Here is a 10,000-nt window from a genome sequence, read left to right as displayed (position 1 = left end):
ATCTCCCTCCCCCCTCACTCCCTCTCTCTCTCTCTCTCTCTCTCTCCCCATCTCCCTCCCCCCTCACTCCCTCTCTCTCTCTCCATCTCCCTCCCCCCTCACTCCCTCTCTCTCCATCTCCCTCCCCCCCTCTCTCTCTCTCCATCTCCCTCCCCCCTCTCTCCCTCTCTCTCTCCCTCCATCCCTCCCTTCCACTCCCACTTCTTTTTATATTCCCTTTCTTCTCTCTAAAAGTGACTAATTAACTCAACTGTACCTCTTTTACGCTCAGCGTGAGTTATTGGATCGCAATTTTCACCTTTTTGTCTTGTCTCAGCCAGTGTTTTGTCTCAACGCTCAGTGTCAATGAATTGCCGATCTGTGTCGGATTCAAAAGGAACCCAAATCGTTCAATAAGCATCATCCCTTTATGTGACTTTTTTTGTATTTCAGAATATAATTGTTGTTTTTTGTCTTAGTTTAGTGTAACTTTGTCTCACACTGTGTTCCAAATGGCACCCTATTCCCTGCATACTTCTGGGGTCAAAAGTAGTGCACTATAATGGCGAATAGGGTTATATTTGGGATGTAGTTTTATCTCCTCTTTTGGGTGAGACTGGGTCTTGAACATCAATTGTGTTAATGCTGCAGTTGGAGGAAGTTGATTGATAGATGGAGGATGTAATGGTTTTGGAACATAATGCTGGTATGATTGCATATTGCTTCAGATGAATGAGAAATCTGCCCAAACAAACCACAGACTCCATCACTGTTTACCACTGTCTGTTTGATTAATAGCATTCTGTTGTTTTTAACATCACAAACCAATTTTCTAACGTGTGTATCTTCTCTTTCTCTCCACCCTCTCCCTCAATTTATCTCCCTCCTCACCCCCCACCCCTCCATCCTTCCTTCTCTTTCTCTCCACCCTCTCCCTCAATTTATCTCCCTCCTCACCCCCCACCCCTCCATCCTTCCTTCTCTTTCTCTCCACCCTCTCCCTCAATTTATCTCCCTCCTCACCCCCCACCCCTCCATCCTTCCTTCTCTTTCTCTCCACCCTCTCCCTCAATTTATCTCCCTCCTCACCCCCCACCCCTCCATCCTTCCTTCTCTTTCTCTCCACCCTCTCCCTCAATTTATCTCCCTCCTCACCCCCCACCCCTCCATCCTTCCTTCTTTTCCTCTCATCTTCCTCCCTTCCTCCCTCCCTCTACCCACCTCTCCTCCTCCCCTCCCTGTAGGTACAGATCTCTTCTCTAACTGTACAGAGGAGTGTAAGGCCCTGGGTCACTCCGACCGCTGCTGGATGCCAGCCTTCGTCGCTGGCGACGGTCGCCAGGGCACCGGTGGCGATTACCGTAGCAACCTGCACGTGCCAGGCATGGACTCCGTGCCGAACACTGAGGTACCCGCCACCCGCCGCGTCCGGTCACCACGACAACGACCTTACGCTGACTTCTGACCTCACGACCTCTGATAGGTCATTCTCTACGTTCGGAAAAGATGTCGGCGGATGCACCACACTGCCACGGTCAATGCACCACCTCCACCACCACCACCACCTCCACCAGTCACATCAGCTGCATGTCCAACACAACAGCCCAGCTAGAGCTACAGCCACTACTACTACAGACACCACGCTAGAGAGGAAAGACTATGAGTCCTTAAGGGGTACACTACCGCTACCGTACAAACCCACCTTCTGTGAGTATGAGTACCAGACTACGTCACTAGAGCCCTACGACTTTGGCCTGGTCCACTATCCATATTAACCACTTTTTGAAAGAAATTCTGATCTGATAATATTTTAAAAGCTACTTTTTGAAATAAATTCTGATCTCATAACATTTTTTAAATATACTTTCGAAAAAAAACCTCTGTTACAAATGTAAAAATCAAAGAAATTCTGATCTGATTATATTTTTGAAATATACTTTTTAAAGAAACTCTGATTTTATAATATTTTTTTAGCAAATAACTTCTGATCAGATAACATTTTTTAAAAGATACTTTTTAAAAGGATACTTTTTTATTTGTGTATTTCTGTTTAGAAATGTTTAAGTAAACATTTAGTTGTTTCTTTTTTTCTAAATGTACCCCTTCTGCTAAACCCCCCTATATATTTCCCTTCTGCTAAACCCCCCTATATATTTCCCTTCTGCTAAACCCCCTATATATTTCTCTAACCTCCTAAATCCTTCACCATATTTATTGTTTCAAATAAAAATTAAAAATAAAAAATCAACTTTTGATTCAAAAATGTGTTTGTGGCCACATTTTTCTTTCCTGTCCCCTATAAACAGTATATAGTATATACAGTGCCTTGCGAAAGTATTCGGCCCCCTTGAACTTTGCGACCTTTTGCCACATTTCAGGCTTCAAACATAAAGATATAAAACTGTATTTTTTGTGAAGAATCAACAACAAGTGGGACACAATCATGAAGTGAAACGACATTTATTGGATATTTCAAACGTTTTTAACAAATCAAAAACTGAAAAATTGGGCCAGCAAAATGATTCAGCCCCCTTAAGTTAATACTTTGTAGCGCCAACTTTTGCTGCGATTACAGCTGTAAGTCGCTTGGGGTATGTCTCTATCAGTTTTGCACATCGAGAGACTGAAATTTTTTCCCATTCCTCCTTGCAAAACAGCTCGAGCTCAGTGAGGTTGGATGGAGAGCATTTGTGAACAGCAGTTTTCAGTTCTTTCCACAGATTCTCGATTGGATTCAGGTCTGGACTTTGACTTGGCCATTCTAACACCTGGATATGTTTATTTTTGAACCATTCCATTGTAGATTTTGATTTATGTGTTGGATCATTGTCTTGTTGGAAGACAAATCTCCGTCCCAGTCTCAGGTCTTTTGCAGACTCCATCAGGTTTTCTTCCAGAATGGTCCTGTATTTGGCTCCATCCATCTTCCCATCAATTTGAACCATCTTCCCTGTCCCTGCTGAAGAAAAGCAGGCCCAAACCATGATGCTGCCACCACCATGTTTGACAGTGGGGATGGTGTGTTCAGGGTGATGAGCTGTGTTGCTTTTACGCCAAACATAACGTTTTGCATTGTTGCCAAAAAGTTCAATTTTGTTTTCATCTGACCAGAGCACCTTCTTCCACATGTTTGGTGTGTCTCCCAGGTGGCTTGTGGCAAACTTTAAACGACACTTTTTATGGATATCTTTAAGAAATGGCTTTCTTCTTGCCACTCTTCCATAAAGGCCAGATTTGTGCAATATACGACTGATTGTTGTCCTATGGACAGAGTCTCCCACCTCAGCTGTAGATCTCTGCAGTTCATCCAGAGTGATCATGGGCCTCTTGGCTGCATCTCTGATCAGTCTTCTCCTTGTATGAGCTGAAAGTTTAGAGGGACGGCCAGGTCTTGGTAGATTTGCAGTGGTCTGATACTCCTTCCATTTCAATATTATCGCTTGCACAGTGCTCCTTGGGATGTTTAAAGCTTGGGAAATCTTTTTGTATCCAAATTCGGCTTTAAACTTCTTCACAACAGTATCTCGGACCTGCCTGGTGTGTTCCATGTTCTTCATGATGCTCTCTGCGCTTTTAACGGACCTCTGAGACTATCACAGTGCAGGTGCATTTATACTGAGACTTGATTACACACAGGTGGATTGTATTTATCATCATTAGTCATTTAGGTCAACATTTGATCATTCAGAGATCCTCACTGAACCTCTGGAGAGAGTTTGCTGCACTGAAAGTAAAGGGGCTGAATAATCTTGCACGCCCAATTTTTCAGTTTTTGATTTGTTAAAAAAGTTTGAAATATCCAATAAATGTCGTTCCACTTCATGATTGTGTCCCACTTGTTGTTGATTCTTCACAAAAAAATACAGTTTTATATCTTTATGTTTGAAGCCTGAAATGTGGGAAAAGTTCGCAAAGTTCAAGGGGGCCGAATACTTTCGCAAGGCACTGTATATATATCTACCTGTTCTATTAGCAGATTTTCTGAACTATAGTTCTTCAGGCCATTTCTCTATCAGTGAACCACCGTTTAGCAAACAAGGTCAGATTAGACATCTCAACACTTTCTTCTGGTTTGACATGTTCAGTGAAAACTAGAAACCAAGGTTATTCTTCTACAAAACATGTACTAAGCTCAGTAGTGATATTATGATGTCATACCATACATGTAGTGATATTATGATGTCATACTATACATGTAGTGAGCTCAGTAGTGATATTATGATGTCATACTATACATGTACTGAGCTCAGTAGTGATATTATGATGTCATACTATACATGTACTGAGCTCAGTAGTGCTATTATGATGTGATACTATACATGTACTGAGCTCAGTAGTGCTATTATGATGTGATACTATACATGTACTGAGCTCAGTAGTGATATTATGATGTCATACTATACATGCGTCTGGGTCCTGGTGAAAAGTAGGGAACGGGGACGTAGCCTACGACTCATCGATAAATAACGGCATTCGTTATCTAAAAACACCTTCCTACTGATTGTCCTTCCACCTCTCTTCTCACTATGGGCTGCGTCAGAAATGGCACCCTATTCCCTATGTAGTGTACTGCTTTTGACCAGAGCCCTGTGGGACCTTGTTAAATGAAATACACTATGTAAGGTGTAGGCTACCATTTGCCACGTGTTTCTATGGAAACATAAAGAGCAACAACGCCAGGACATCATTAGACTGGCAGGGAGTGAAGACGGTTGTTTTTAACTGTGTTTTAACACTTAGTTACATAATGAGCTGCTCCACTGCTAAATTAACACGCTGCTGTTAATTGTGATTCTACATTTTAGGGCATGCTGTGTGTGTGTGTGTGTGTCTGTGTGTGTGTGTGTGTGTCTGTGTGTGTGTCTGTGTGTGTGTGTGTGTCTATGTGTCTGTGTGTGTGTGTCTGTCAGTGTCTGTGTCTATGTGTGTGTGTGTGTGTGTGTGTCTGTGTGTGTGTGTCTGTGTGTGTGTCTGTCAGTGTCTGTGTCTATGTGTGTGTGTGTGTGTGTGTGTGTGTGTGTGTGTGTGTGTGTGTGTGTGTGTGTGTGTGTGTGTGTGTGTGTGTGTGTGTGTCTGTCAGTGTCTGTGTCTGTGTGTGTGTGTGTGTGTGTGTATGTGTGTTACTGCATGCTGGCTCATTCTCCCTCAGGTAATAATCATGATGAAGTTCTGCTTCGTGCTGAATTACTCTACCCACTGCCCCTTTGTTTGTTTCCCTCTCTGTGTGTGTGTGTGTGTGTGTGTGTGTGTGATGCGTTGGTTCTTCTAACCTTGCGGGGAAGATTCTCCCTCATGGGGACATTTCCCACATCCCCATGAGGACCAGACTATGTTAAGCTGAGGGGTTTGGTTGAGGTTTAAGAGGGTTTCTGTCTCTGCTGTTGTAAAAACCTTCTGCCCTGTTTCTATGTTGTACTTAGGACTGGTCTGGAGAGGGTGGGAGAACATGAGAGGTCTATAGGGTTCTATAGAGGTCTTAGGGGTCTATAAGTGTATATATGGGTCTATAGAGGTCTACAGGGGTCTATAGAGGTCTACAGGGGTCTATAGAGGTCTATAGAGGTTTATAGGGGTCTATAGGGGTCTATACGTGTATATATGGGTCTATAGAGGTCTACAGGGGTCTATAGAGGTCTATAGGGGTCTATAGAGGTCTACAGGGGTCTATAGAGGTCTATATAGGTCTACAGGGGTCTATAGAGGTCTATAGGGGTCTATAGAGGTCTATAGGGGTCTATAGGGGTCTACAGGGGTCTATAGAGGTCTATAGGGTTCTATAGGGGTCTACAGGGGTCTATAGAGGTCTATAGGGGTCTATAGGGGTTTATAGGGGTCTACAGGGGTCTATAGAGGTCTATAGGGGTCTATAGAGGTCTATAGGGGTCTATAGAGGTCTATAGGGGTCTATAGGGGTCTATAGAGGTCTATAGGGGTCTATAGAGGTCTACAGGGGTCTATAGAGGTCTATATAGGTCTACAGGGGTCTATAGAGGTCTATAGGGGTCTATAGAGGTCTATAGAGGTCTATAGGGGTCTATAGAGGTCTATAGGGGTCTATAGGGGTCTATAGGGGTCTATAGAGGTCTATAGGGGTCTATAGAGGTCTACAGGGGTCTATAGAGGTCTATAGAGGTCTATAGGGGTCTATAGAGGTCTACAGGGGTCTATAGAGGTCTATAGAGGTCTACAGGGGTCTATAGAGGTCTATAGGGGTCTATATGGGTCTATAGGGGTCTATAGGGGTCACCCATCACAGTTCAACAGGAGGAACACACTTATTAATAAGGTGCTGAGGGTAAAAAAGTTGAATTTTAAAAACAAATATTATGTAATAAAATCACAATAATGCATGTGAACTGAATCAGTGAAATGAATAGATAAATAATGAAATAAGTAAGTACATAATTGGAAATCCCACCAAGGGCTGACAGGATTAAGTTCTACAAGGATAAGCGATATAATTGAAGCAAATAAAAACATACATTTTCTGTTGAACTTCCTCCTCATGTCGGTGGCCCTTCCAGCTCTCTTAATTAGGCCCTCACTATCTCCCACAGTCAATGCTTTCTCCTACTCTTTTCCATTCATACCTAAGTGTTAGGGTTAGAATTACGGTTAGGGTAAGGGTACGGGGTTAGTGGTTAGGTTTAAGGTTAGATTTAGGTTTGGGTTAAGGTTACGGGTTAAGGTTAGGGTTAAGGTTAAGGGTTAGGTTTAGGGTTAGGGGTAGGGTTACAGGTTAGGGTTAGGTTTAGGGGTTAGGGGAAATAGGATTTTGAATGGAAAATAGTTATAGGTCCCCACGAGGTTAGATGAACATAAAATATATGAGTGTGTTGTGCCTTGCCACTTGGTGCTGTGCTACGGAGCATAGATAATTACAAGAACAACTTCATTCCCTTCTGTCTGCTTCATATCTGAGTAATCTGGGATTGGTACCAACATTTTGGACGTGTAAATGAATGATATTGGACAATAGCCATTGGCTATTGAAGACTGTATCTTATAAATGCCCCATGACTTTAGTTCAACTGTAGTTCAACCATCCCTCAACTGTAGTTCAACCATCCCTCAACTGTAGTTCAACCATCCCTCAACTGTAGTTCAACCATCCCTCAACTGTAGTTCAACTGTAGTTCAACCATCCCTCAACTGTAGTTCAACTGTAGTTCAACCATCCCTCAACTGTAGTTCAACCATCCCGCAACTGTAGTTCAACCATCCTTCAACTGTAGTTGAACCATCCCTCAACTGTAGTTCAACCATCCCTCAACTGTAGTTCAACCATCCCTCAACTGTAGTTCAACCATCCCTCAACTGTAGTTCAACCATCCCGCAACTGTAGTTCAACCATCCTTCAACTGTAGTTCAACCATCCCTCAACTGTAGTTCAACTGTAGTACAACCATCCCTCAACTGTAGTTCAACCATCCCTCAACTGTAGTTCAACCATCCCTCAACTGTAGTTCAACTGTAGTTCAACCATCCCTCAACTGTAGTTCAACCATCCCTCAACTGTAGTACAACCATCCCTCAACTGTAGTTCAACCATCCCGCAACTGTAGTACAACCATCCCTCAACTGTAGTACAACCATCCCTCAACTGTAGTTCAACCATCCCTCAACTGTAGTACAACCATCCCTCAACTGTAGTACAACCATCCCTCAACTGTAGTTCAACCATCCCTCAACTGTAGTTCAACCATCCCTCAACTGTAGTACAACCATCCCTCAACTGTAGTACAACCATCCCTCAACTGTAGTTCAACCATCCCTCAACTGTAGTACAACCATCCCTCAACTGTAGTACAACCATCCCTCAACTGTAGTTCAACCATCCCTCAACTGTAGTACAACCATCCCTCAACTGTAGTACAACAATCCCTCAACTGTAGTTCAACCATCCCTCAACTGTAGTACAACCATCCCTCAACTGTAGTTCAACCATCCCTCAACTGTAGTTCAACCATCCCTCAACTGTAGTACAACCATCCCTCAACTGTAGTTCAACCATCCCTCAACTGTAGTACAACCATCCCTCAACTGTAGTTCAACCATCCCTCAACTGTAGTTCAACCATCCCTCAACTGTAGTTCAACCATCCCTCAACTGTAGTTCAACCATCCCTCAACTGTAGTTCAACCATCCCTCAACTGTAGTACAACCATCCCTCAACTGTAGTACAACCATCCCTCAACTGTAGTACAACCATCCCTCAACTGTAGTTCAACCATCCCTCAACTGTAGTACAACCATCCCTCAACTGTAGTTCAACCATCCCTCAACTGTAGTTCAACCATCCCTCAACTGTAGTACAACCATCCCTCAACTGTAGTTCAACCATCCCTCAACTGTAGTACAACCATCCCTCAACTGTAGTTCAACCATCCCTCAACTGTAGTTCAACCATCCCTCAACTGTAGTTCAACCATCCCTCAACTGTAGTTCAACCATCCCTCAACTGTAGTTCAACCATCCCTCAACTGTAGTACAACCATCCCTCAACTGTAGTACAACCATCCCTCAACTGTAGTACAACCATCCCTCAACTGTAGTTTATAACCAGTTATTATAGCCTGGTTGTAGTTTATAACCAGTTATTATAGTCTGGTTGTATTTTACAACCAGTTATTATAGTCTGGTTGTAGTTTATAACCAGTTATTATAGTCTGGTTGTAGTTTATAACCAGTTAGTATAGTCTGGTTGTAGTTTATAACCAGTTAGTATAGTCTGGTTGTAGTTTATAACCAGTTATTATAGTCTGGTTGTAGTTTATAACCAGTTATTATAGTCTGGTTGTAGTTTATAATTAGGGCCAGGAGGTTTTTCTGGACAGACCATATAAGGACAGGTAAAACACCAGGAGTGCATCCCAAATGGCACCCTAGTACCTATAGTGGCCACATAAGGCCCTGGTCAAAAGTTGTGCACTACTTACGGTATAGGTTGCCATTTGGGACATAACCTTGGTGCTAATGGCCATGATGATTATTTGAAAATGTACAGAATAAAAGAGTAAGAGAAAGGGATATACACCATTTGTCTAACAAGTGTGTTTTCTCTTGCCTTGCAGCCCACAAAAGGATTTGCTAGCTCGTTCCGAGTGGACCTACCAGAGACAGCGTGAATTTGCACAATAGAGAACTGGCCAACAGTGCGACAACGTTAGTGAAAGAGAAAGAGAAAGAGAAAGAGAAAGAGAGAGAGAGAGAGAGAGAGAGAAAACAACCAAACACAAAGACATCTGTGACAACAAGACCATGGGCTTGTTTTGAAACTTCATTATCTGGGTCTGGCCAGCTAGAACAGAACCTTTCATCTCCATCACCACGGGAGACAGCAGGGCAAAGTACTGGAGAAAGAACTCTAGAACTACAAATGTAGAACAGAAGAACTCTAGAACTGAAGCTGTGGAACTGAAGAAGAACTAGAACTGGAGTTGTGGAACTGAAGAACTCTAGAACTAGAACTGTAGAACAGAAGAACTCTAGAACTGGAACTGTAGAACTGAAGAACTCTAGAACTAGAATTGTAGAACAGAAGAACTCTAGAACTGGAACTGTAGAACAGTAGAACTCTAGAACTAGAATTGTAGAACAGAAGAACTCTAGAACTGGAACTGTAGAACAAAGGTGTAGAAGGAACTTCCAGGACCATAGTTGGCCTTAATTTCATCTCAGCAGGCCTGAGACCCCGGGCCCAAAGCCAAAGGACGAACGATGGAAGAAAACGACTGTGTTTAAGAAAGGGATGCAGGGAAGATGTATCAATTGGACTTATAAACCAAGGATTACAAAAATAGACAATAGACAAAGAGGAATCAAAGAAAGACACAAACAGACGTTTTGTTGTCGGTGACTAGGGGGGTTCGTGGCCATGGGGTACGCCCCCCCCCCCCGTCTAGTCCATCTGTGTGTGCCTGTTTACACAAAAAAGAAATGTTTCTGTACAAACTTCAACCAACCATCACTATGAGCCCTTTAGCTGTTTCTACTGTCACCACTACACCAACTGTACAGG

General features: G+C 43.0%; 1 pseudogene; it reads left to right on the top strand.

Moving 5' to 3' along the window:
• Nucleotides 1–10,000, top strand: part of LOC109887969 (protocadherin-10-like) — a 44,798-nt pseudogene that overhangs the window by 33,973 nt on the left and 825 nt on the right.

The sequence above is a fragment of the Oncorhynchus kisutch genome, unplaced genomic scaffold (genome assembly GCF_002021735.2).
Source record: "Oncorhynchus kisutch isolate 150728-3 unplaced genomic scaffold, Okis_V2 Okis07a-Okis12b_hom, whole genome shotgun sequence".
Taxonomy (NCBI): domain Eukaryota; kingdom Metazoa; phylum Chordata; class Actinopteri; order Salmoniformes; family Salmonidae; genus Oncorhynchus; species Oncorhynchus kisutch.
This window is presented reverse-complemented; position numbering and strand designations above follow the sequence as displayed.